Genomic DNA, 27,395 nt, shown 5'->3' on the forward strand with positions numbered 1-27,395 from the left:
CCTGTAAAATGCATGCCAATGAATATCCTGGGCACTGTTTCTAGCAGCATAAATCTTTTCTGTGGGAACATCTACAAATCTGTGTAGACTAGTATTTGATTTATTCAATAATACAAAAAACTGGCGGTACTTATTTTTATTCTTGTAACTAAACAAAAGACGGTGACCCAGAAGGTTTGCATTCGCTTGTGCTTTGGAGTTTGATTTAATTTGAGTGCCTTATAACATATGGGACATGATAACTTTGTCGTGAAATGATTTGTCTTCAACAGACAAGAGCTGCACACACTAAGTTATGACTTGCTATGTTAATAGCTCTGTGTCATTTGCATTCCTGCCTTTGCAAGTCAGGAGGGTGCATGTGTGGGAGCTGGTGGCAGAATTTACTACACAGTAAGTTTGATTAAGCTGTCGCATTTTCACGCATAGATTTTAGACATTTTATAAAAGAAGAATGAGACTACGTTTGAACATACTGGAAATGAAATAATAAGCTGCAGTGTTCTTTCTTTATGCTAACTTTGATACTGGTTGTGAATGTGAACTTAAAATTTTCTATGGTTACTCCCATTTATTATGGCATTGCTTGAATTATTTCAGGCATCCTAATTTCTTCTGACATTACGTGCTATCCTTTGATGAAATAATCCGGCCCATTATTATGTTATTCTTAAACTATGCAACCAACTAATCTGCCAAAAATGGTAGTGGAAATGTTTCTGGTTTGAGGCAGGGGGAGGGTGGGAGGATGGAGGAGAAGGAAAAAGGATAGTATGGGTTGTAGCTGTCGTGAGTAATGTAAACAGTCATTCTGACAATAAGTATATCACAACCCATTTCTCTCTTTAGTCCTTTTCTACCCATGTGTGGTGAAGGTAACAGGCATGTTTAGAAATGTTTAAAGAAACACTAGGAATGACCTTTACTCTGAAGCAAAACACAAGTTTGTGAATGATCTTCTGAGGGCTGGGTTCTACGGCACTCGCATACAGCAGTTGAAGAGCTGCATGAAGGTGGTAAGTGATTTTAATAGGTCTAGTAAATTAAAAAATGCTTGTAATATAAAATTTTAAAGAACATCGCTAGATTTCAATTTTAATCTTTGGATCTCTGGAGAAAACTGTAAAATAAAACAAGTCCAGCTGTGACTTCTCAGCGATTGCACAGACCACAGCTGGACTGATGTTTCCTTGTTCTCAGAATAACTTAAGCACTTATGACAGACTTGAAGCAATTGTCAGCACATGTAACTGCTGTACTGCTTATTAGTTCTGATAATTATTAAATGTTTATCTGCAAAAGAATGTGCTATGGGCAAAAAGAAATAAGGTCAAATTATATTGTTCTGGGCTGTTAGGAGACACTCACTATTATCAATAAAGAACAGATTAGAACTGTAACCCTGCCATTCACTGGGAAAGAATTCATGTTTAAGATTGTTATACTTGTTAAAATGTTATTTCCGAAATGACTATTTGACAATTAAAATATTGCTGGGAATCATACATTTTATTACCTCTTTGGAAATGCAGGTTAGTTGGAGAAATATATCAAAACCCAATAAGAACAGATGCACAAAGTGTTTGTGGATCTTTTGCAGCTGTAACCTGAGCCAGTAATTATTTGTTGCACTAAATAATGTACTTGGGGCATTCAGTGAGAACACAAGCAGCCACTCCAATACAAATTATTTAATCATTAACAAATTCTTTTCACTTTTTCTAGCAAAATTTCTTGCACCAAAAATATGACCAGCACAAAACATCTCGGGGAATTAGTATTGAGAGTTAACATTGATGAAGTGACTGTTTTATTGATAAAATTGAGAGTTAACATTGATGAAGTGACTGTTTTATTGATAAAATGAGAATTACTGCTGCCTTTTGGTTTCTGTCTGAATTGGATTTAGCTGTTTCTTCATGCTGTCCTCTGTGCCACTGCTTTCAGCGATATTTCTTCAATGTAAAGGCACCGTTAAAGAATCTCCACTCTCTTTCAAGATAATGGGATGGATTTTAACTTAGCTGACCCACCAGGATCTGGTGGGGGGTGGTGGGGAGGCATGGTGTGGGGCAGGGGAATGGGGGAAACCTGGAACTCTGGATCTCCATCTCCCCATGCTGTCGTGCAAGTGACATCGCTGACTGATTTCCCCATCTGGAAGCCAGACTGATTTGACAGGTTTGACTTCCAATCAGACAGCCAGCAAATCAGTGGCAGCAGCATCATAAGGTAGGTCCTCCTTCAGAAGGGGGCGCGGGGGGACGGTGGGGTGTGGGGAAAGACAATCTGTGTTGGAGAGGGGGTTTGATCAGGCGTGGGGGATCTGGTCTGGTGGGAAGTGGGCCCTAGTGGGGGGGCTATTCCAGGGTAAGGGGTTGATCAGAGGGGTGGCAGTTCCCACAGGAGGAGGGGGGGAGCTGCTTGATCCTGAGGAGGGGGTCAGGTGGTTGGGCAACAGGGGAGATCAGGGGCCTAAGAGGGAATGGTTGGAGGTCTGTGAGTGGGAGGTATGGTTAGGGACAGGGGCCTGGGTGAGTGAAAATGGAGCCTGGGGAGGTGTGGTCAGTGGTTGGAGGGCAAATCAGAGGCCTGAGGGGAGCATGGAGAACCGATAGGAGGGAGTGGTAGTCGTAAGCCTAGCTTAAGCCTATGTGGGGGCATCGGTGGCCTGGAGAACGGGATCAGAGGTTGGGTATCTGGGTAGGGGTGTCTTGAGGTAGGGAGCATGGTTAGGTGTCCTCTGTAGGGTAGGTCGGGGTGGGATTGGAAGGGTCAGGCCGGGAGTGGTGAGGCAGTGATGGTGTACAATCACTGGAGGTTGTCCAGGCAGGCGTGCTGTATCCAGCAGGCAAGTGAAAAAGCTCTCACCCACTGGATAGGATAGTCCTCACCTGAGATTAACTACCAGTTTTCCCGCTCTAGAAACTCGCCACTATTACATTTCAGATGTTAAATAACCATGGGCATCATAGCCTCCTCACCCCTCCTCTAGTCTGTCACACTGGAGGCAGGTTTGGGTCAGGAATTCAGGTTTTTGACACTTTAACATGGCACCTGACACAAAACCTCCTGTGTTTTGAGATTAAAATTTCCCCCAGTAACTCCTGACTTGGAACTATATCGCCGTTCCTTCATTGTCACTGGGTCAAAATCCTGGATCTCCCTCCCTAACAGCACTGTGGGTGGACTGCAGAATTTGAAGAAGGCAGCTCACCAACAGCTTCACAAGGGCAATTCAGGACGAGCAATAAATGCTGGCCTAGCCAGCGACAGCCACATGCCATGAAATGATAAAAAAAACCTTAATTTTTCTTTGAGACAGAGACTGCTATCCTTTTTTTTTAGATTTTTTTTGAACACATCCCAAGTCTGGTCTCAACTATTTGCCATCACTTGCACCAGCTGGCAGACTGATATGCTTTACTCAATGTAAAGATCAACTAACAGATACTAGGTCAGTGATGAGAAAACACTCAGCCTAGTGCCCTCTCCCCTTGGCCACTACCCTTCTGATATGGATGCTCCACCCAAATAAAGGTATTGCAGAAACTGGCAGAGTCCAGAATCTGGTTCTGGACTACCTCTCAGGTCTTCTGCTGCACTCGCGCTTGACTTGCAGCAGGAATGTACTGGATATTCTGCAAGAATTTGGGGTTCATATCTTTCTCATGTAACACCGGCATCCATTTCAATTTGTTAAACATTCCATACCTTCAATGTGTAACACAGAACAAAACACAGATGAAAATGTAAAACCATTTCATTACCTTTTTTAAATGTTTGCTAAATATATGTACCAGGTGACTTTTCTCCATGAAATCCCTGTTTTTCTCACCGTTTAATGTAAGGAACAAATTTATGCATTGCAGGGATAGTTATACATTCCTTACTGGCACAAAAATACAACAGGAAAAATGGCCCAACTATGACTAAAAAAAGAAATTAAGGATAGTATTAGATCCAAATATTGAGTCAAATAAAGTTGCTAGAAAAAGTAGCAAGCCTGAAGATTAGAAGCAGTTTAGCATTCAGCAAAGGAGGACCAAGAGATTGATTAAGAGGGGAAAAATAGTAAACTTGCAAGGAACATAAAAACAGACTGTAACAGCTTCTATAAGTATGTAAAAAGAAAAAGATTAGTGAAGACAAATGCAGGTCCCTTACACAAACAGCTCTGAAGAAGAGTCGTACGGACTCGGAATGTTAACTCTGTCTTTCTCTCCACAGATGCTTTCAGACCTGCTGAGTTTTTCCAGCAATTTTTGTTTTTGTTTCAGATTTCCAGCATCTGCTGTATTTTGCTTTTACCTTACAGTGCAAAATGGGAGAATTTATAATAGGGAACAAGGAAATGTCAGAGTAATTAAACAACTACTTTAGTTCTGTCTTCATGGAGGAAGACACAAATAACTTTCCAGAAATAGTAGGGAACCAAGGGTCTAGCGAGAAGGACGAATTGAACAAAATTGGCATTACTGAAAGAATAGTGCTGGAGAAATTAATGGCTCTGAAAGCCAATAAATCCCCAGGGCCTGATAATCCACATCCCAGGGTACGAAAGGAGGCTGGTGCCCAAGCACTGTTTCCTGTGTTACCCCACTAGTTACTGTCTGTAACTCTGAAAAAGATCCATTTATTCCTACTCCCTGTTTCCTGTCTGCTAACCAATTCTCAATCCATGCCAATATATTACCCCCAATCCCATGTGCTTTAATTTTACACACTAACCTCTTCTGTGGGACTTTATCAAAAGCTTTCTGAAAATCCAAATACACCACATCCACCGGTTCTCCCTTATCTATTCTGCTAGTTACGTCCTCAAAAGACTCCAGTAAGTTTGTCAAATATGATTTCCCTTTCATAAATCCATGTTGACTTTGTCTAATCTCACTGTTCTTTTCTAAGTGTCCAGTATAACATGGATAAGTGTAAAGTTATCGACTTTGGTCGGAGAAACAGAATGGCAGAATATTATTTAAATTGTGATAGATTGAGAAATGTGGATGTACAAAGGGACCTGGGTGTCCTTATACACCAATCGTTGAAAGCAAGCATGCAGGTGCAGCGAGCAGTTAAGAAGGCAAATGGTATGTTGGTCTTCATTGCGAGAGGACTTGAGTACAGCAGTAAGGATGTCTTACTGCAGCTGTACAGGGTCTTGGTGAGACCACACCTGGAGTATTGTGTGCAGTTTTGATCTCCTTACTTAAGAAAGGATATGCTTGCCATTGAGGGAGTGCAGCGAATGTTCACCAGACAAATTCCTGTAATGGCAGGATTGTTGTATGAGGAGAAAATGGGCCAACTAGGCCTGTATTCACTGGAGTTTAGAAGAATGAGAAGGGATCTCATTGAAATGTAAAATTCTGACAGGGCTGGGCAGATTGGGTGCAGGGATGATATTTCCTCTGGCTGGGGAGGGCCTAGAACTAGTGGTCACAGACTCAGGAATGGGGTAGGACATTTAGGACTGAGATGAGGAGAAACATCTTCACTCAGAGGGTGGTGAACCTGTGGAATTCTCTACCACAGAGGGCTGTGGAGGCCAAATTACTGAATATATTTAAGAAGGAAATAGATAGATTTCTGGATTCTAAGGGCGTCAAGGGGTATGGGGAGAGAGCGGAAATATGGTGTTGAGAGAGGGGATCAGCTATGATTATATTGAATGGTGGAGCAGGCTCATAGGGTTGAATGCCCTACTCCTGCTCCTATTTTCTATGTTACTATATGCCTGTGGGTTCAATGCTCCCTTTCTGAGACTTGTACGCAGGAGGAAGGTGTCTTACCTAATTGGTATGAAAGGATGACCGACAAGAACCTCTGTTAGTGGAATATAAACTTAAGGAATGCCTTGAGCAATTGTTGAAGGAATGAAATGACAACAATTAGATAGGCTTGTTAATGGATGCAGATATCGTGAAATACGGTTAACCTGTGTCTGTTGAAATTCATGTAGGCAACACAATGATGGTGCAAACAAATGATAAGCACAATATTGCAGCTGAATGGCTGCACTCAGCCGGGTGCCCAACTTTGTGCAAGGCTAGCATTAAATAAAGTTAGCCTGCACTTCTTAAAGACAGGATCTTAAAAGGTTGGTTCATTCAACTGACTGGAAACATTTGTGGAGCAGGAACAAACTAGGGTGATGGTGAAGTTGACCAGAGAGAAGGCTTCAGCATTCTCTGGTGCAACACTAGAAGCCTTTGATCAGGAGGTTGAAAAGAGGAGTGAGGCTCTCACTCTGTTGTAGGCCAGAGTGCCATCAGATGCCGCAAAAGCAGTGGGAGCTGAGGGCCACAGAGGATTTTGACCGTAAGGACCTGGAGACAGTGCCAAGAGGAAGTTCAAAGACCTGACTTGAGTGGTCAAGTTCAGTGAATGCATCTTCAAATCCCATATCCCAGTAGTTGCATCAACAACCTTATACAAGGCTCAGTGCACTACATCCCCATCACTGACCCATCAACAATCTTTTGCAACCAGGGCTCATGCCTAACATTTGTGTTCTCTGCCTCACCCTCATACATTAACCATTGCTACAACCCTCACACCCACATCTCACAGCTTCCACATAGTTCTAGCTATTCAGCTATGACAAGCACATTACCCAAACACACTGAAACACAGTCACTGGCACCCTTCCCTCTTGCTTGCAGGACAAATTGGCCCATAATAGAAAGGACCAGCCATGAACCAGCAGGGGATTCACATGGCTGGACCTTGTCACCCCTTTGGAGGAGATGGTGCTCAGCATTATTATTGCAGCATTCCCTGAGGCCGTGACAAACGGTGTCATGAAACCATCTAGGATGATATATTTTCCTGTGTTAGGCAACTTCTGCAATCCCACTTCACCCTCATCCCACAATCTGATATGAGGCAAAGCTGCAGATGGTGTAAACTCACACCTCTTGCCTTCCACAATGTTTGGCACCAGGTCTTTAGTGACCATCTCAGGAGGAGGAGGAGGAAGAGCAGTAGACATCGTAGTTCCACGCTGACTGCTCAAAAACATCTCATCAGTCTCCATTTCTTCTGGAAAAATCCCCAGATCACTGTTGCTTCACACTTCCTCACCTTACCCTCCCTCTGTTATCAAAAATCACAACATCAGCTTGGCAAAATCCTGTAATAAAGGACACCACTAAACAACCATTCCATAACATACTACAATCCCAATAATTGATATATAATAGTCAACTAATCACCCTTGTGCTTTCCCTTAATGCCTCTCTTGCGGGCACCTTTGCCTGGCCTCGAATTCAATGCGACCCCGGTCCTTGCAGCATGGCTGCTAGAAGATTGCTGGATTTCAGTGTAGTAGACTGGAAATGGTCTTGGAGGATGCCCATGGGTCCTGGAAGGCCTGGCTTCAGATTACACCACCTCGGCATGAACAGCAGCAGCCTGGTCTGGCTGGCTGACAGGCAGAAGCTGGGGCACCAATGGAGCGGCAACGATGGGCGCATGAATGTTATCATCCTAAGAGATGATAACAGGTTCGTGTATCACAGTGCCACTGTCCTCTTCCCCGATCCGGCACCTCAGCAATCTTAGTAATCTGCTGAAGCACAGATTGCGGTGAGAGCCTCCAAACTCTTTGAACACTGGTAACAAATTTACAGGTGCATTAAAAACAATTTTCCAAATCTCTCTGGATTCAGGAATTATCCCTATGGATCAAAAAAATCATAACTGTCACTCCATCATTTAAGAAACTTGGAAAGAACAAATCAGGTGACTGGCCTATTTAACACTAGCTCTGGGGAAGTTACTGGATCTATCATCAAAGGTCATAAGGGAGAAACTGAACCTCATTTCATCTGTTTCTCGGGTGCAAGATGAGGAAAAGATGCAATTGCATGGAGCTATATCCCACACCCTGAGGACACTTTGGCTTTGGTGATTTACATATGTTCCTGGTGACCACCTTAAGCATGTGGTAGTTCAATTCCATATGCTAATAGGAACTTAATGCTTGTTTAAGGACCCTGGCCTGAAATTCGTCATAACCACCTAGAGCTTGTAATGCATAACTCCAGCTAATGTCTCCATGTTGACAGTGACCCAACCCAGAACTTGATCAAAGTGGTGAGCTGCATGGGAATGCCTGTTTACTGTCCACAGCCTGCCAGAATTCACATTAACGAGACCCGAGTACCAATTCTGGACAATCCTCCGGCCAATCTCTATGTGCCGTTCTGAGGCCTGACTCAGCACTGTGCAACCAGTGCCAACCAAATGAGAAGTCCAAACGTTGAAACTGGTCCTTTGGTTTCATTAACAAACTCAGCACGAGTTGGCAGTACTGGTCATACCTCCACTGGCAGCTCGACTGAGCGAAGGTGTCGGTCCACCTGTCTTGCCAACAGTAGGCAAGAGCTGAGGATGAGGGAGCTAACTGGAGCTGGCTATGGGGTGCAGAGGTAATCATGACTCCTGGATGTAGAAGAACACTTCCATATCTGTAAAATCCATCTTCCTTGTTTTTCATGCTTACATTTCACAAGTTTTTGGCTCATGCATCCAGATTACAGATGAATTGTTTCCTGAGACCAAAAAACCTATTTCCTGCTTGTTAAGGTCCTAAGTAATGACTGTCAAACTTTAACATTGGGTTGTTTAACTCGTCATTCTTAGAGAGCTCCACACTGCTGCTAGCCAGACGCTGCCATGTTCCTGCAGGTTTGGAAGTTGTACAAATGAAAAGTTAATTTCCCAAGGCTTGTTGCAGTAAAATTCAATGAGTTCTCTGCTGCATCAGTCAAAAGGTTCAGAAATGATCCAGCTCTGAATTGGAATTAATAGTGTTCTCACTATTGAATATTGATCAAAGTTCATTTGTGCTGTGTTCCTACATAAAAATGCAAAGAATAGACCTCTTGACTAGGTACATGACATGGGCCTGAATTTTCAGCATGGCGGGCGTGCGCGATCAGCGGGCGGGGGAGCGGTTGGGAAACAGACCGCCGACCACGATGGATTCCCGACAGCGATTTCACGCTGGCTGGCCAATTAACAGCCAGACAGCGTGAAGCGCGCGTGCTGATACGATTAGCACTGCCTGGGCTGGGGGTGGGAAGGGGGCGAGCACTGAAGTCAGCGTGGGCATGGGGGAGTGCGGAATGAAAGCTCCCTGAAGGCAGAGAGCTGCCTCAGGGAACTGATGAATTTAAAAGCAAAAAATAAAGATTTTAAAATCCAGAAAAAATGCCCGCACATCAGAAACAGTCACCTGAACAAATACAACATGAAAATTCTGTCCAAACATTTTTTTAAATTTAATGGCGGAAACCTCATCCTGCCCTTGGATGAGGTTTCCTGAAAAATGCAAAGGCCACCTGACCAATTCATCCACTTTCCAATGGTAATGTTGGACAGGCAGCGAAAAATCTCAGTTAATTGCGCTATTAATGGGCTTAATAGCCCTCTTCATTGTCAGCGGGCACACTTCCAAGTTTGGTGCGCATGCGTCGACCGAAATATTGTGCAAGCGTGCGATGACATTGGAACACTCACCCAATGTTATCGCACGCTACTTTATGCTCCATTGTGCCAAGTGCACACCTGCATGCCAAGCGAAAAGTTCTGCTCATGATTACCTTCTTTGTCGCAATACAGTCATTTCCAATTGGCCCATGCACAACTAATTCCAGTCGGTTATCCTTTTGGAAATTAAAAGAATTCACAAAGGCCTCTGCATTCCTGAACTCCAAGAGAGCAGAAAGCAAGATTCCTACTTGGTGAGGGGCAAGAATCTGTGGCATAACCCAGTTATGCCAGGATTCTCACCTGTTTATATTGGTCCTATAAATCCCAGAGGGGATTAGTTACCGCAATAGTACAAATAAAGGAAGGTGCAGCATTTGTTCAACCCAGGAAGGATCTGATATTTCCTGGTTGGAGCAGTGAGGTGGTCAAGGGACAGACACCTTCGGTGCACCTTTGCTGGCATATTGCTAGAGGCTCAGTCATTTAAATGATCCTGTTCCCAGGGTTTGGCACAGGATCTCCTAATCGGGGTGAAGCTAGGCAGGCATGGATCTGTTTGACTGCACTTGCAACAGTAGGGCAAGAGCTCCAGGGCCTGATGTATGATTCCGCTGAGAATGGATTCAAAATTATTGGTCTGAATGTAACAGAATGCATTCAAAATGATTTAGAAATTAGGCTCAGTGTGCTGAATATTGTGATTTAGGGCCAAAAGATTTTGTAAATCCTAGGGTCATGGGAAGCTGGTCAAAGAACAGAACCGTTATAAATAAGCAATACTTTAAAATATCTTTACTTAAATTTGAACAAAAAAATAAATGCCAACAAATTTCCATGCCATTTTATCCTGATTTGGGAATTTGTGTAAACACTGATGCGGGCAATGGATATTGCGTAGCCCAGTTAATAAGAGTTTCAAGTAGATACAATGGATACTACAGTGTGGAGACAATGAATGTACTATAGCTGAGATTTGGTACTTCAGGCTTCATACATTTGAATTAAGCCTTAATAGGACAAGTCAAATTTCTGGGCTTGAATGTTCTCCTATCAGCCTGGGGATACTAAGTTCCCCAGTTCAAAGAAAAGGAAAATAGGGTAGAGACCCTTGACTCCTGAACTGGGCCTCCGCCACTCCTGCTTGGGATTCCCTCAGGTGCTTGCATATACAACTGGCAAAAATAGGATTAAAATGAGGGGGAATGGGCCTCCCACCTCAATTTTCTTTTGGAATACTATAATTCACTGTGGTCGGCCATCTCAGATTGGTAAGACAGGCAGCAAAGTCTGAAATGGTGAGAGAGATTTATATGTGATTTATAATCCCTTAGCAAGATAGGGGTGAAGCTGGAGTTGTCACTCAAGGCTGCCCCCAATTCATTCACATTGAGTATTCTTCAAGATATCAAGGAGGTAAAGGCTGGCTCCTCATTATTGCAAAGTTATGCAGCATGCACCACAGAACCATTAACCTGGTTAACCAATCAGAGCTGTACCCAAAAAGTACTCCTGAATTTTTTAGACAGTGTAGATGTTGCTGAGCATACCAACTGTCTACTGTGCCTGAGTTCCTGTCAGGAATCATGAGCCATGTCTAGAGGTGACACACCTTGTTGTTCAATAGTCAGCCTGGGACCTAACAGTCTGGCTAGAATAAGAGCAGCACGAAGGAGTCATCACTGCCATTTTGTTTCTTTTTATTAGTTCATGAGATGTGAGTGACACTGGCAAAGCAAGCATTTAATGCTCATCCCTAATTTCCCTTGGGAATATGGTGGTCTTCTAGAGCCACTGAAGTCCATGTGGTATAGGTACGCCCATACTGCTGTTAGGAAGGGTGTTCCAGGCTTTTGACTCAGCAACCGTGAAGGAATGGAGATATAGTTCCAAGTTAATATGATGTGTGACTTACAGGGTAATTTGCAGGTCATGGCGTTCCCATGCACTTGCTGCCCTTGTTTTTCTAGGTGGCAGAGCTTGCAAGTTTGAAAGGTGCTGCCAAAGGAGCATTGGTGAATTGCTGCAGTGCAACTTGTAGATGGCACACTGCTGCCACTGTGCACTAGTGATGGAGAGAATGCCAATCAAGTGGGCTGCTTTGAGGTATCTAGCTTCTTGAGTATTGTTAGAGCTGCACTCATCCAGGCAAGTGGAGAGTATTTCATCACACTCCTGACTTGTGCCTTGTAGATGATGGACAGGCTTTGGGGAGTCAGGAGGTGAGTTACTTGTCATAGAATTCCCAGCCTCTGACCTGCTTTGTAGCCACAGTATTTATATGGCTGCTCCAGTTCAGTTTCTGGTCATTGGTAATGTTATGATCCCAGCTGGTGTTACTACTGGACAAGTCAGATCCCAGGGTGAAACCTGGCTTGATCGATCCTAACATTTATTTTCTGTTTAGAAACGTGGAGGGTGGCTACTGAACAGAGTCACAGGAGTCTGCTGATGAACTTTTAACAAAAGAATAAAACATTTATTAAACAAGGAAAAATTAACTATATTTCGCTACTCCTTCACCCCAACTATACCTTTACTGATATATATACAAATTCATAAAGATAAAGCACAAGTTACAAATCTACCTTATACTCTAATGTTCACAGTAAGACTACAGTTCATGTAAACTAATAGGCAAACTGTGCTCGGACACACCACATTCCAAAACCAAGTTTCTATGGGTTTCTCATCAACCCCCCAGTTGCTTGTCATACCATGAGCCAACCGGTCTCACTGAAACGTTGTCTCTCTCACAAGGGTTTCCAATCTCCACGTTAGAAAAACTCACTCCGGAATTCTCTCCTAAACTATGCTTTCACTTGGACATCTCCAACAAGGATCCACCTCCAGGGTTTCAACTTCTCTTTCCAAGGTTCCTTTCCTCTGGATCTCTACATTGTCATGAAAAGCCGATTACAGCAACAAATTATTTACGGGCATATTGAGCTTTTTAAGGGAGATGCGTGTGTTTTTAAAGAAATACAAACAAGGACACTGAGCAAAAGATGGCTGTTCATGTAAAGTGACCACTTTCTGGAGAATTCCTATGTGGATTACACTGACAGACCTATCCTGAAAGAACATGGGTGTCATGGCCTTCTTCAAGCAGAGACACTTGAAAGGGAGATAGGAAAGATACAAAAGACTGTCTCAGCAGTCACCCAAATATCTATCGCCTGTTGATTTATATCTCAGAAAGTGTAAATAGTTCTGAAATGGATGCAAGATGACTATTTCCCCCCGTGGAATACACAGGGAAATGGGTTAAAAAGCTAGCTGCGGAGCAGTGCAGCGTGTGATGGTATGCTGTGAGAATAACAGCACAAGAAGACCAACTAGTCACCCATATGCAGTTGCAGGCAAAATGTCTCTTTCTCTCTCTCTGTTGCTGGAGGCAAGGCTCAGCAGAAGCCTCAATCAAAAAGGAACTAGGACAGCATCTTCAGCTACCCTTAAAAACCAAGTGTCCCCAAACCAACTGCGAAACTTCCAAAGTCAGCACTACCAGATCACCCAACTTAATGGCCGCAACGTACCACTATCTACACCTCACAGACAAGCCAAAGACTGAATCATATTTTTTTAAACTTATATTTGGACTCAACTTTTCATTTGCAAGAATTATTCCAGGGTTAAACAACTGCAGCTATGAGGATAGGTTAGATGGAGAGGTTGGGTTTGTTTTTCTTGGAGAAAAAAAGTCTGACAGGACACTTGATAGAGGTATTCAAGATCCTGAAGGGTATGGACAGGGTAAATAGTGAGAAATGGTTCCCATTCAAGAGAACATCATGAACTAGAGGGCACAGGTTCAAAATAATGGGCAAAAGGAGTAAAAGTGATGTGAGGAAATTTTTTTTTTCCCCAGAGGTTGTTTAAAGTCTGGAACGAACTTCCTGAAAGAGTGGTGGAGGCAGGTTCGATCGAGGTACTCAAAAGGGAATTGGATTGGTATCTGAAAAGAAAGAATGTGCAAGGTTATGGGGATAAGGCAAGGGAGTGGGATTAGGTAGAATGCTCGTTCAGCAAGCCAGTGCAGACTCAATGGGCCGAATGGCCTCCTTCTGCACTGCAAAGATTCTGTGATTCTGGATTCATTTCTAATCTGTGTGTATGTATGTTGCATTTTTATTATTTTTCTTGGGTTTTTATTAACTAAAAAATTTACTCTTTCTTTGACTCAAGAAAGCTTAGTTAAATTGACACCTTCTAAAATATAAATACATTTGGACTGGGAAAAGGTATCCACGGGGGGCGGTGGTGGGGAAGGGATTTCTTTTAAATTAACCTTGTTACGACCAGCTGAGGGGGTTGAATAAAGAAGGGGAGGCATTTCATTTCTCCTCACCCCGGAGTATAACAAAATTGCAGTCCCATTTGGGAAATTAACAAATTGGCGGACCTCGCCCAGGGACCAGTCGTAACAATGTGCACTCAAGCTGCACCTTCCATGCACACTCCCAGGTATTTGGCCATGCCAAGCAGAACACCACTGCTCCAAAAGCCCATAGTAAGGAGTCACTGACCTTCAGCCATCTCCTCAGATGTTCTGGCTTCTTGCAAGCTGATCTCGTTCTAAGCCTGCTACCCGCTACCCGCAACTCTGTCTCCTTAACTTGGAGCTTTATCCGCTGCTCCTCACTCTTAACTTCGTTTAACAGGATCTGTTTCAGATTCCTGTCTTTGTCCCTTGATTTTATTGTCTTCCTGGGACCTCTTTCTGCCCCACTCCCTGGTTTGGGACTTCTTTGTTTTGGGGCCTGCTCACGATCGCTCTCCTGTGTCCAGCTTCCTCTGGCACTTTCTTCCGAATGGCGTTCTCTTCTAGGTCACCTGACCCTCTTTTCCCGCTGTTTTACTTTTGTTTTCTTGTTTCCCTGCAGTGCAGGCACAGAGCTGCCTTCCAACCTGAAAAAAAACATTTTAATGAGCTGTCCAAGTGGTAGGGCTGTTTACCTGCTCAGCAATGAGAAAACGGACCAGCTGCCCACGTGCAGCCATTTGCCGGCTGTAAAAAAGAATAATCTGCGCACGCGAGGCCTTTTCAAATCCGATGCATGCGCAGAGACCGCTGGGGCCCATTAGGAACTGTAGTCCTCAGCCTCCCAGGGACCAGTCTCCGTTTTCAAAGGTAAGTTTAAATTTTTTTCTTCTTGGTTTCATCACAGTAAACCCCAGGATGCAGATGGCGGGGTATTTGGTGGTGGTAATGCCATTGGATGTCACGGGGAGATGGTTAGATTCATTTTTGCTGTAGATGGCCATTGCCTGGTACTTTTTCAATGAGTGCTATTTGTCACTTATCAGCCAATGCATGAATGTTGTCTAGGTCTTGCTGCATGCTGGCACGGACCTCTTCATTATTTGAGGAGTTATGAACGGGACTGAACACTGTGCAATCATCAAGGCCCAACTATCTTCAGCTGCTTTATTATTGACCTTCCTGCCATCATAATTCAGAAGTGCAATGTTCGCTGATGATTGCACAAAGTTCAGCTCCATTCATAACTCCTCAGATAATGAAGCAGCCCATGCCATCATGCAGAATGATTCCTAACACAAAGGAAGATGGTTGTGGATGCTGGAGGTTGATCATCTCAGTCCCAGGGCAGCAGGAGTTCCTCAGGGTCGTGACCTAGGTATGATTTGAGCCAACAAAAACTTTCTGCTGATTCCCATTGGCTCCTTGATGTCACAGTTGGTCAAATGCCACCTTGATGTCAAGGCCAATGACTCATCTCAGCTCTGAAGTTTAGTTCTTTTGTTCATGTTTGAACCAAGGTTGTAAGGAGGTTTGAAGTCAAGTGGTCTTGTTGGAACCCAGATTGAGTGTCAGTGAACAGAGTAATGCTGTGCAAGTGTCACTTGATAGCATTGTCGATTACACAATGTATAGTGCTTCTGGGGAATCAGAGTAAACTGATAGGGCACTGGATGGCTGGATTGGATTTGTCCTCCTCTTTTTGGATAGGAAAATTTTCCACTTTGTTGAGTAAATGCCAGTGTTGTAGCTGTACCGGAACAGTTTGGCTAGGGGTACACCTACTCTAGGAGCACAAGTCTTCAGCCCCACAGCCAGGATGTTATTGGCTCCATAGCTTTTGCTGTATTCAGTGCATTCAGCCTTTCCTTGAAACCTCATGGGATCAACCAAACTTGGTGGTGACTGCCATCTGCTGTGAAACTCAGGAGGAGATTAAGATGGATCATCCACTCAGCATTTCAACCTTGTCTTTTGACGTGCTGAACTCTGCCATTATTGAGGATGGGGATGTTCATGGAGTCTCCACCTACCATTAGTTGTTTAACTTTTGATCACCATTCATGACTGGATGTGACAGGGTTACAGAGCTTTGATTTGATCCATTAAGTGTGGGGTTGTTTAGCTCTGTCTATCACATGCTTCTGACACTGATAAACATGCTTGTAGTCTGGAGTTGTAGTTTCATCACGTTGGCATTTCATTTTAGGTATGCCTGGTGCTGCTCCTTGCATTCTGTCCTACACTCCTCATTAAACCAGGGTTGACCCCCTGGCTTGAGAGTATTGGTGGAATGAGGGATATGCTGGGCCACCAGATTACAGATTGTAGTTGAACCCAAATCTGCTGCTGTTGATGGCCTTTAGAACCTCATGAATGCCCAATTTTGAGCTGCTAGAATTCTTTTAAATCTGGTGCCAGTAGCTTCCAGGAAATTAGGCACAGACTGATGTGTTGTCTGTGGTCTGAAACAAGCTGGACGTCAAGGGAGTAGAATCCCTTTCTATTTAGAAAAACGCAGGATGGTAATGATGAGCATTGAAGGTAAAGGGTGTAGCGAGGGGCGGGGTCGGTGGGGGGGGGGGGGGTGGTTCGATGATACCTCGCACCCTGAAATAGCCTGCAATAAAGGAAATGTGTTTTTATGCCTTCTCTGGCCCATCACATATATATTTCAGCCATTCGGTAGCACGCTTGTCTCTGAATCAACAGGTTCTAGATTCAAGTCTCACTCCAGGGCTTAAAAACAGAAACCAAGGCTGATACTCCTGTGCAAGACTGAGGGAGTATACAGAGTGAGCTGAAAAAGAGTCATACGTGCTTGAAATGGTGATTCTGTTTCTCTCTCCACAGATGCTGCCAGACCTGCTGAGCGTTTTATGTTTTTATTTCAGATTTCCAGCGTACACAGTATTTTGTTTTTATTTAACTGAGGGAGCATAGTTGAAGGCATTATCTTTCAGATGAGGGGCTGTGTTTTATGTGCCCCCATGGGGTGTGTTTTTGGCGGGGATGAGGGGCACGTAAAATAGGGTAGGTGCCCACCCGACCACTTTTCCACCCATCGCTGAGCTCACCCCCATAATGTAGCAGCCCATCCGCAATATTTAAATAAATAATCAAGGTCTTTTTAACAACACCATAAAATGGTTGACATGGGCAGTGGGTGGGAGTGGATAGGCCGCTTTTAAAAAAAACTTCTTCAAAGGGCAGGAGGAAAGGGGGTTACTATCTTCAAGGGGGTGCCCTTTTTGGATTTCGGGAGGGGTGCAGCCCCTAAGATAGAAGCCCCCCTTTCTTCCTACCTGCCTGTAACATTAAATACACCCACCTACCCGCCACCCTCCCGATCCTACCCAAACCCTCCCCACCTAAGACCCTGAATTACCTGACTCCAGGGTCCATTGGGCCTTCTCCTTGTTCCTGATTGCAGTCCTGGCAGTGCTCACTAATGCACTCTTGGTGCTGCCGGGACTGGTGGAGCTTCCGGCCAATTGGATTTGCCAGCTGCACCTCTGGGCAGGCCTTCCTCCCCAGTGAGGGGCAGAAGTCCCATGCTGCCTCTAATTAGCCTGCCCGCAGCCTATTATGGCTGTGGAGTGGACTGGCATGCAGCTGGTTGGCTGCACATCAACTTTGCTTCTGGTGGTGGGGGGTGGGGCAAGCTGCCTGCCTTCCCTTTCTGCCCAAGACACTAAACTGTGGCCCCATCTGCCTGCTCAAGTACATGTAAAAGATCCTATAGCACAATTTCAAAGAAGAGGGAGTTAGTTATCCGCAATGTTCAGGTCAATATTTATTCCTCAATCAACATCACAAAAAACAGATTATCTTGTCAGCATCACATTGCTATTTGTGGGAGTTTGCTGAGTTCAAATTAGCTGCTGCATTTTCTACATTACAACAGTGATTACACTTCAAAAAGCACTTCATTGGCTGTAAAGCATTTTGAGACGTCATGAAGTGGTCATGAAAAGCGCTTTATAAATGCAAGTCTTTCTCTTTTTCTTTAAGTGACGGGAGTATAATGTCTGTGCAGCGGTTCACTGCAGACACAATGCCAATAAATCCAACTCCCTCATCCTGACACCAGAATCACAGACTCATGAAAGTATAGCTGAGATTTTCCACTTTGGCAGAAACCTAACATAATATTTACTGGGTCAGCCTTGTCCCACTAATGACCCAAACAAAAGTTTCTAGCGTAAACCCGACTTGAGCCATTTTTGACAAATTCCTAATTCAAGAGTGAGAAGAGTCACTGCTGCAGGCATCAGGCACCTATAGTGGCAACACTTAACCAGACGCTTTCACAACAACTGAAGATTTTTTTTTAATGGATCCTTTTCAGGAACGTGTGCATATTTCTAGATGGAACTGCACTGCTGGTCATATGGATAACGGGGGTAAAAAACTGCCCAGATCCCACATCCGAAACAGATGTTTGGCCCTTTGCATATAAGGCAGGCAGGCAACCAATGATGAGTGATCCGAGATCTAACATCACGGTAGCCCTTGGGGAAGGACTGGGAATAGGAGGCTGGGGGCGTGTTGTGGGGGAAGGGAAATTGGATGCTGAAAGAAGGGAGGCTGAGGAGGGTGGGGGGTATTGAATGCTGTGAATCAGAAGCTAGGGGACCAGGGGGTAGAACCAGGCTGAGATAGGGTTCGGTTTCTGGGTTGGAGTATAGTGTCAAATAGGTAGGAGAAGGGGGAACTGTGTCTCTTTTTTTAAAAGAGGGGTTTGTGGGAGGTATTCATTTTTATTTTTTTATGGGATGGATGTGGGCATTGCTGGCAAGACCAGCATATTTTACCCATCCTTAATTGCCCTTGAACTGAGTGGCTTGCTAGGCCAGTTTAGAGGGCAGTTAAGAGTCAACAGCATAGCTGTGGGCTTGGAGTCACATGTAGGCCAGACCAGGTAAGGATGGCAGATTTCCTTCCCTAAATGACATTAGTGAACCAAATGGATTTTTACGACAATCGATGGTAGTTTCATAGGTCCCATTAACGAGACTAGCTTTCAATTCCAGATTTTATTAATTGGATTTAATTTCCACCAGCTGCCCTGAGCAAAGCCTGGGCCTCTGGATTACTAGCCAGTGACATCACCACAATTCCTGATCCTTTTGGATCCATGTTCAGATATGTAAACTTCAAAACTTCTTGACAGCAGTTGGTTCCAAGGTCTGGTTTTGCTGAGTGCAACTGGTGCTGGCTGCCTCAGGGCACATCTGTCTTACAGGGGCAGCCTCAAAAAGGTTTGTACCCCACCAGTTTATAGAGTCATAGAGGTCTACGGCCTCTATGCACAGAAAAAGGCCTTTCGGTCCATCAAGTCTGCACCAGTCAAACAAGTACCTAGCTTTTCTAATCCCATTTTCCAGCATTAGGCCCATAGCCTTGTATGCCATGGCATTGCAAGTGCACATCCAAATACTTCTTAAATGTTATGAGGGTTTCTGCCTCTACCACCCTTTTAGGCAGTGAGTTCCAGATTACAACTACACTCTGGGGAAAAAAAAAATCTTCTTCACATCCCCTCTAAACCTCCTGCCCCTTACCTTAAGTCTATGCCCCCTGGTCATTGATCTCTCCACCAAAGGGAAAAGTTCCTTCCTGTCTACCCTCTCTATGCCCCTCATAATTTTAAACACCTCAATCATGCTCATTGAATTAAGGTCCAAAGCCAGGGGTAACTTGGGTTTCACCATTCAGGCACAAGGAATGTACCCTGTACATTGGGCATTCCTGAATCTTTACGCCTATGACATGGCTATTGATGTTTCGTTATACCTTTCTTGAAGCTTCTAAGCAGAAATTAATGTTCAAACCATGTCCAGTGCATTACTGAACTGACCTTTTTTCTGTCACTGGTAATTTTGGTGTTCTTCAAAAGGTGAGGGAAGGCAATTTCAAGCTGGAAGCAGTTACAGTAATGAAGAGAGCATTTAACAAAATGTTGTGGCAAAGAAAGTTTCCTTCAGTCTTTAAGAAGCAGCAAAACATCTGTATTTTTGATGTCACATTTTAACACCAAAGGAGCAGAAATGGACTCCAGCATATTTATGTAATCTATTTCCTTTATTTAATACTGCTGTATTATTTTCAGCATTTTAATTAACTCCATTGTCTGAAGAGAAACAGATTTGCTTGCATGGAACGATGTCTAATTTAAAAAAAAACTCATCTGAACTTACTTAAGTTGCATAATAATTCACTGTGTAGAATATATTTCAACAGATATCGCCAGTAACTTTCGAGTTAGTCTTAAAGCTGGAATCTGGATTAAAAGCTCTTACGGAAAAGCCAGAATCATGGTATTAAATGTTGTTTATTACTACTGTCTCTGGGGGAGATTATTTCTGTATCAGTGTCTGCTTATCTTCAGCAGTTCATTGATCATATAACTCTTCAGTACTGGTCTATAAATTCCACAGAGAGAGCATCAAGATGTCTGAAAATACATGATGTTCACTTCAGGAGAAAAATATTGCCTTGCCAAGTTAATTGCTGCCAAAAGGAAATAATCTGAATGATTATTCCTGTCACTTAAGCTTCAAAAACAACATCTAGTCTATTTCTAAAATAAAAAAGGAGGAAAATAAATTCCAGTAAAAACAATTTTTGTGGAATGAAACTCTTGCTAGGACTGTAAATACAATCATACTCATTTAATCAGTTAGAAAAATATTGGACATCATAAAAGGTAACTTTACACAATGCTTTAGCTGATAGCTCCATAACATATATGGCTGTATTCATTTGGTAGTGGTGGTAGTCTTGCCAAAAATACCCCTATTGTAATCTCTTGGTACAATCAGCAACCGATTAAGTAACCAATTAAATTCCAACCCAGGAGGAACTGAGCCCTTGGTTTGTACAAACTGGTTTTCAGTGACGGAGAAAAGTTTCAAACAGCAGATGGAAAAATTGGAATGAACAACACTTTGGAGTGAGAGGCGGAGCTCCGTTGTGAATAAAGTCCAGAAACACAGAAATGTTTACAGATGAAGAAAACATGTCCCTGGAGTCTGACAGTGCAGGCCAATCTGAATTGCTAAAGTTCAAAAGGTGGTATCAAAAGAAAGAACTTGCATTTAAGAAGTGCATTTCATAAACTCCATGTTCCAAAGCACCCCACTGCCAGTGAAGTGCTTTTGAACTGTAATCACTTTTGGAATATTTCTTGTGAACTAAGTCTGGCACTTAAAGCAGAGGAAGGGCCTAATGGCTGCAGGAGGGCTGATTTTCTTGGATTTGGTAGCCAAATAGCACTGGACAAACAGATATCAAGCGCAGGAAAATTGTATGCTGATCCTTTTTTAACACCCGAATAGAATTGCTCCTGAATGGCTTTTAAGATGGATGCACATGGCAGCTGCTGAAGACAGAAAATTAAGTAAATTAGGTTAAAATAAATGTCAGATGTCTTTGCACTTAAATTTCCTTTAACAGTTCTGCTTATGTGCAGACTTACGCAGCCATAAAAGCTGATGCTATTGATTCCACAGCTGCCATTTAGGCAGCATGGCGGGGGTGGGATTGATTGATCCCCACATACCTTAGATGTTAAAAAGATTCCAAGTGACCAAGATGGGGAGATGGAGTCTTGAGCTGCAACACTGATTTAATCCATCTTTAAAGCAATCTGAGAGGTGTCAGCTGTGGCTCAGTTCATAGCACCCTCGCCTTTGAATCAGAGGGTTGTGGGTTCATGTCCCACTCCCGGAAACCAAGAACTGTGATTGTACTCGAAAGAGTTGCAATCTGTGACTGTTGATAACTCGAAAGAGTTTAAAGCAATCTGACTTGGTAAAGGAGTCAAAGCACATGCTAGGAACAGCTGCCTAGAGGATTATTAAGGATCTAATTGACAATTAAATTACCTGGTAGCATTCATTAAAGAGACTGTGAAGCATTTGCTGGTTAATTCTTCAATTAATGACCATTCCTAACAGTGATCACCTGAACAGGAGTAAAGAAGTCATTGCTGAGGATTTTGAGCTATGCTTAAAGTTGTGCTCAGCTTTTGTTGTTTGCTGGAGAATTTTCAGATACATCAGGCCCCTTTGCCAAGACTTCACCAACAATCTAACAACATTTATTCTGGAAATTCTCTGAGAATTTCACCTAAAGAGAATGAATACCGTACTGCACTATCTTATTAGACAACTTATAGGTGTCCAAGGACAAAGGGAGTGCTATTGGGCATTTTGATGCACGTTCCATTTTGTCTGGAGAATGAATGGGATGAGGGCATGAGACCAGATAGGGCATTGCCAGATGCTGCATGGAAGAGGGAAAGGAGGGCTCCTTTTGACTCTCTGCAGGTACAGGACATCCTTCTCACTTGGACCTTTTCCAGCAGGACCTTCTGTGAGCACTCACTCACCTACCTTGGGATGTTCCATTGTGTGTCAGCAGGACACTCCACACTGCAGTGGAAGTGGGTGGGTGGAGGCTACATATACTGCTCCATGAAAATTGCTTCTAATCCGCACTTGAGTGCTAAACCCGCAGGTGGCTATTTTAGCACCCGCAGGCAAATTCAGTTAAGGGAATTCATAATTAGCTCTGAAATTGTAGACTAAAGCCACACTTTCAAACAGGCATGTCTTATCATATACCTGCTCACTGCCTGTTTTCACCTTTTGACCAAAATAACCCTAACCCTAACCACGGGGAGAGTTTTAAACTGACAAGGTGGGTGGGTTTTGCAGGCAGGTGGCAAGTTAAAAGGGCTGAAGGTTCTGGTGTGTCAGGAAGCTGACAGCAAGCCATTGATTTCCACCTTTAACCTCAGCCTGATCTGCATGCCCTGAGAGTCAGCATGGTTTTATGAAGAGTAAATCATGTTTGACTAATTTGCTAGAGTTCTTTAATGGGGATCCTGTAGATGTAGTATATCTGGACTTCCAGAAGGCCTTTGATAAGGTGCCGCAAAGAAGATTAATACACAAGATAAGATCACACAGAGTTAAGGGTAATATATTAGCTTGGATAGAGGATTGGCTAACAAACAGAAAGCAGAGAGTTGGGATAAATGGGTCTTTTTCTGGATGGCAAGCTGTAACTAGTGGGGTGCCACAGGGTTCGGTCCTTGGGCCCCAACTATTTACAATCTATATTAATGACTTGGATTCAGGAATAGAAGGTACTATAGCTAAATTTGCAGATTACACCAAAATTGGTGGGAAAGTAAGTTGCAATGAAGAAATAAGAAATTTACAAATGGATATGGACAGGTTAGGTGAATGGGCCAAAATTTGGCAGATGGAGTTTAACGTGGATAAGTGTGAGGTTATCCATTTTGGTCAGAAGAATAAAAAGGTGACTTATTATTTAAATGGAGAGAAACTTTAAAATGCTTCAGTGCAGGGGGATCTAGGTGTCCTCGTGCATGAATCACTGAAAGCTGGTATACAGGTACAGCAGGTAATAAGAAGGCAAATGGAATTTTTGCATTTATTGCTAAAGGAATAGAGTTTAAAAATAGGGAAGTGCTGTTGCAACTGTACAAGACATTGGTGAGACCGCACCTGGAGTACTGTGCACAGTTTTGGAACCCTTATTTGAAGAAGGATGTAGTTGCACTGGAGACGGTTCAGAGGAGGTTTACTAGATTGATTCCAGAGATGCGGGGCTTGTCTTATGTGGAGAGATTGAGCAGTTTAGGCCTATACTCGCTAGAGTTTAGAAGGATGAGAAGAGATCTAATTGAGGTATATAAGATGCTAAAGGGGAAAGACAAAGTAGACGTGGAGTGGATGTTTCCCCTGCTGGGGCATTCTAGAATGAGAGGCCATAGCTTTAGCTAAGGGGTGGTATATTTAAATCAGAGATGAGGAGGAATTACTTTTCTCAAAGCGTTGTGAACCTATGGAATTCACTACCTCAGAGTACAGTGGATCCCGGGACGCTGAATAAATTTAAGGAGGAGATAGATAGATTTTTAATTAGTAACGGGTTGAAAGGTTATGGAGAGAGGGTGGGAAATTGGAGTTGAGGCTGGAATGAGATCAGCCATGATCGTAATGAATGGCGGGGCAGGCTCAAGGGGCTACTGCTCCTAGTTCTTATGTTCTTATGAACTCTCTTGGGACAGTGAGTTGGCAGGTTAAATGTGTTAACTCTCATTGTCAGCTTCTTTAACCCTGAATTTTAACTTTTAACAGTGTATGCATTGGTTTCCCCAGCTTCCTGGAACATGCCAGGGAAATCAGGGTAAGAGGACAGAGGGATTTGAGGGAACTAAACAAATGACAGGAAAGAAATCCTTTACTTACTGAGGTCTCAGAGACATATTTCCTTGAAATACTTTTGCTGACAGGGCTTGTTCTGAGAGTGTGCTTTCATGGCTTTGGAGGTGATTTCTAATACTTTGGAGTCTACACCATTTGATCTACATTTCCCAGCTGTCAATCCTCTGATCAGTATGAGAGACACTTATGCAGCTTTACCTTGGACCTCAAGATGAGCAGCAGCAACACCAGCAACAGCAGGATCTACAGCAGTTTTCACTTCAACCTCCTGCCACTCCACAGGAGAGAGGGGATGAGTACAGGGAGGTCCTGGGAGCCACCAAATGTACACGTGTGGTGATCCAGGCACCCTAGATTACCTTGGAGTCTTCATCAACCCCAAAACAGCTTTCACTCCGTCAATGGTCTGCTTGTGTGCATCTGCAAAAAGAACAACATGCATGTCTGTGTAAGATTCCCAGGGAGTTGCCATGATGCTTCCATCCTTCACCAGACAAGCTTCCCTGAGATATTCACACCTCAAAATAGAGTTAGCAGATGGCTCCTTGGAGGCCAGGGCTATGCTCTGAAGATGTGGTTGATGAAACCTGTGAGGAAGTTGGGCTACCCTCTGAAGATGTGACTAAGTGCCTGAGCAGATCCAGAGAAACCCTTCAGTATGCATCAGCCAGGGATCCAGAGTGATCGTGGTCCGCTACACCTGTGCCATATTATGCTACAGCAAGGGCTGGAATTCCAAGAGGAGGAAGATGCTGGGCACTTTGCCTCTTTGGAGTAGGAGCAACAGGAGGAGGACAGTAGGAGAAGGACCGCGATGTGGTGAAGGCACCAACAGCCGCACACATAGTTGACCAGGATGCCAAGCGTGCCCTGATCCAGGCATGATTCATTTAAATTGTGGCAGTACAACCAGTTGGCACACACATTCTAAACCCACATGGCAGCCCCTCAGCACAAAGCAGTCCCAAGATCAACAATTCATCCCTTTCACAGACACTCATTGCTCCTCTTTAACTCCTATGTTGCCATTCTTCCCAAGGCAGAAGGCCACTTTCCAGGCAGCAAACATAAGTGGGAAATGTGGGAAAATAGAACTATGAGATAAATGTTATGGTGCAAAAAATTAAACAGAATTATGACAAAGTAATACTGTGTTAAACACCAATGTGCATACCCTTGTGTAATTCCTTGTGTAATTGTATAATTCTTTACTCATCCTTTTTCAACTGCTACATGGTGCTACACCACTGACTCCAGCAGAGCTAGAGGCAGGCTTCTTGGACCCATGCTCTGACTGCTCAGATGGTCTTGGTCAATGACTTCTGAGTTTGGAGACTGTGAGGGCCCCAAGAGACTGCACCTGCACCTATTAGAACAGGAGACAGCATGTGGGGTACTAAAAGAGGGGTCAGAAGTGGAAGTTCTTCAAGCAGAGTCCCTACTTGCATGCCCCTTTCTCCATCTTCCCTCTCATAGCCCACCCACCCTTCCCTGTCAGCCAAAAGCTGCAGGGAACTTTGCTGCATTTCAGTGAGACACTGAATGATCAAGGCTAGGTGTTCCTTCATCCTGCTTAAAGAGGCAGACTGGCCATGTAGGCCGCACTGGCCTGGACCAGTCCACACTCGCTTGATAGCCACATTTGATGCTCCATCCAGGTGACTATTCTATCCATGGACTTGGACATTGTCACGACGATCTGAGACTTCATGGCACTCATGTTAGAGATGGATTTCTGAAATCACTCTTGATCACAGTGCCTCTGAAAAGGCTGAAATAACCTCATACACTTTCTACTGCTGCTCCAGAATAGTCTTCTTTGTTTGCAACCACTGTGGCTCAGCACCTGTGTCCAGCAGAGCTTGTAGTGTCCTGCACCCTTCAACAGGGACTCTCCACCTGCTGTTTCTATCTCCACCATTTTCTCATGCTCACTTGTGATGTGATGACCCAACTACCTGTCTTGAAGGCCCCACAGAAGTGTATGTATTTGAGCTGGTGGACTGTGTGCACAAATCCTGTGACCTCTCTGAAGAGTCTTCATCTTGTTGTGGCACTGCCTCCTGTGAGACATTTGAAAGATTTGTGCAAAACTAGAGGCATCACAGTAAGAAGGTACTAAGCTATCATGGTGCACATTATCACTTTTCAGTGGCTGCTCACATCAAGTTAGCATGAGTGAATGTTGTGTGCCATGTTGCTTGCTGGCTGATATTTAATTCTGTGGCAGAGAGGTCCCCATCCCTCCATTTCTGATGGCCAAACATGACAAGAGTTGGCTTATCCCCAGCATCTCCCCTTCTGCAGGTGTCAACATGGAAAAGCCTGCAGAGACACCTCTAGTTCTCTGATCTTTTTTCCAGAAACTCCTCTAAATCTTAATCTCCTATAAACCCTTGTGGGAGCATTAAAAATGTGTCTCATACAGTTCTTCAAAGGCACAGAATTTTAACAGCACTTTCAAGTTTAACCACCTAATCAGATTTACCAGATACTGTGTTAGTGTTTCTCCTCAATTCCTTTTAATTTTGCAAAACATTCTTAGCCTCATTATCTCCTCTGACTTCAATTTGTGTACCTTTGTTACTACTGCTCTCTGAGATGTATAGTTTACTTTTTCATTCAAACCCTTGTTGTTCCCCAAAAGGTCTTAAGTCAAAATGTCCAAGGTTGAATTTTTCTCCACTATCCCATGAGCCTCTTCCAAAATCTCACTCAAACTCTTGGACAGCATATAATTAAAAGCTTGTCATCTGATACACCACCAGGCGAAGTTCCCCTCCAAGCCACTCACCATCCTGACTTGGAAATATATTGCCATTCCTTCACTGCCACTGGGTCAAATTCCTGGAACTCTCTTCCTAACAGCACTGTGGGTGTACTACACCATATGGACTGCAGCAGTTCAAGAAGGCAGCCCACCACCATCTTCTGAAGGGCAATTAGGGATGGGCAATAAATGCTGGCCCAGCCAGCAGTACCCACATCCCATGAATGAATAAAAAAAAATGATCCCCCTCTCATGTCTAGCCTATAACCACTCTAAGTTATAGCCTTTTTTTCTGTCTCTCTCTATTTTTACTAGTACCTGTTGTGGTCTCTTGTGGAATCTAAATTGCAAATATGCCATCCTGTATGTTCCTCCGCCCTGTATTCTCATTGTGCTGAATCAACGCTTGTCACCTAGTTAATTACAGAGGTACAAACGCTATTTTAATTATTCTCATATTGACTGGGATATTAATAGTGTAAAGGGTAGTGAGGGAATGAATTTCTGAGGTGTGTCAGGAGAATTGTCTTGATCAGTCTGTTTCCAGCCCAATTAGGAAGGAGGCATTGCAGAATCCGGTTGCGGGGAATGACGT

The 27,395-nt window shown here is 43.6% G+C and overlaps 1 protein-coding gene across 2 annotated transcripts in view; it reads left to right on the forward strand.

Annotated features, from left to right (window-relative positions):
• Window positions 1–237: 237 nt before the first annotated feature.
• Window positions 238–27,395, forward strand: part of c1qtnf7 (C1q and TNF related 7) — a 74,584-nt gene continuing 47,426 nt past the window's right edge. The window contains exons 1-2 of one of the 2 annotated variants that reach the window (XM_078545013.1): window positions 238–393; window positions 850–1,016. The gene's annotated coding sequence lies outside the window, so the exon portion shown is untranslated. Of the gene's footprint in view, window positions 394–724; window positions 1,017–27,395 lie in introns of those variants that run through there. The other variant, XM_078545005.1, reaches the window with a different exon arrangement.

This window comes from Cetorhinus maximus, chromosome 1 (assembly GCF_964194155.1).
Source record: "Cetorhinus maximus chromosome 1, sCetMax3.hap1.1, whole genome shotgun sequence".
Classification (NCBI taxonomy): Eukaryota; Metazoa; Chordata; class Chondrichthyes; order Lamniformes; family Cetorhinidae; genus Cetorhinus; species Cetorhinus maximus.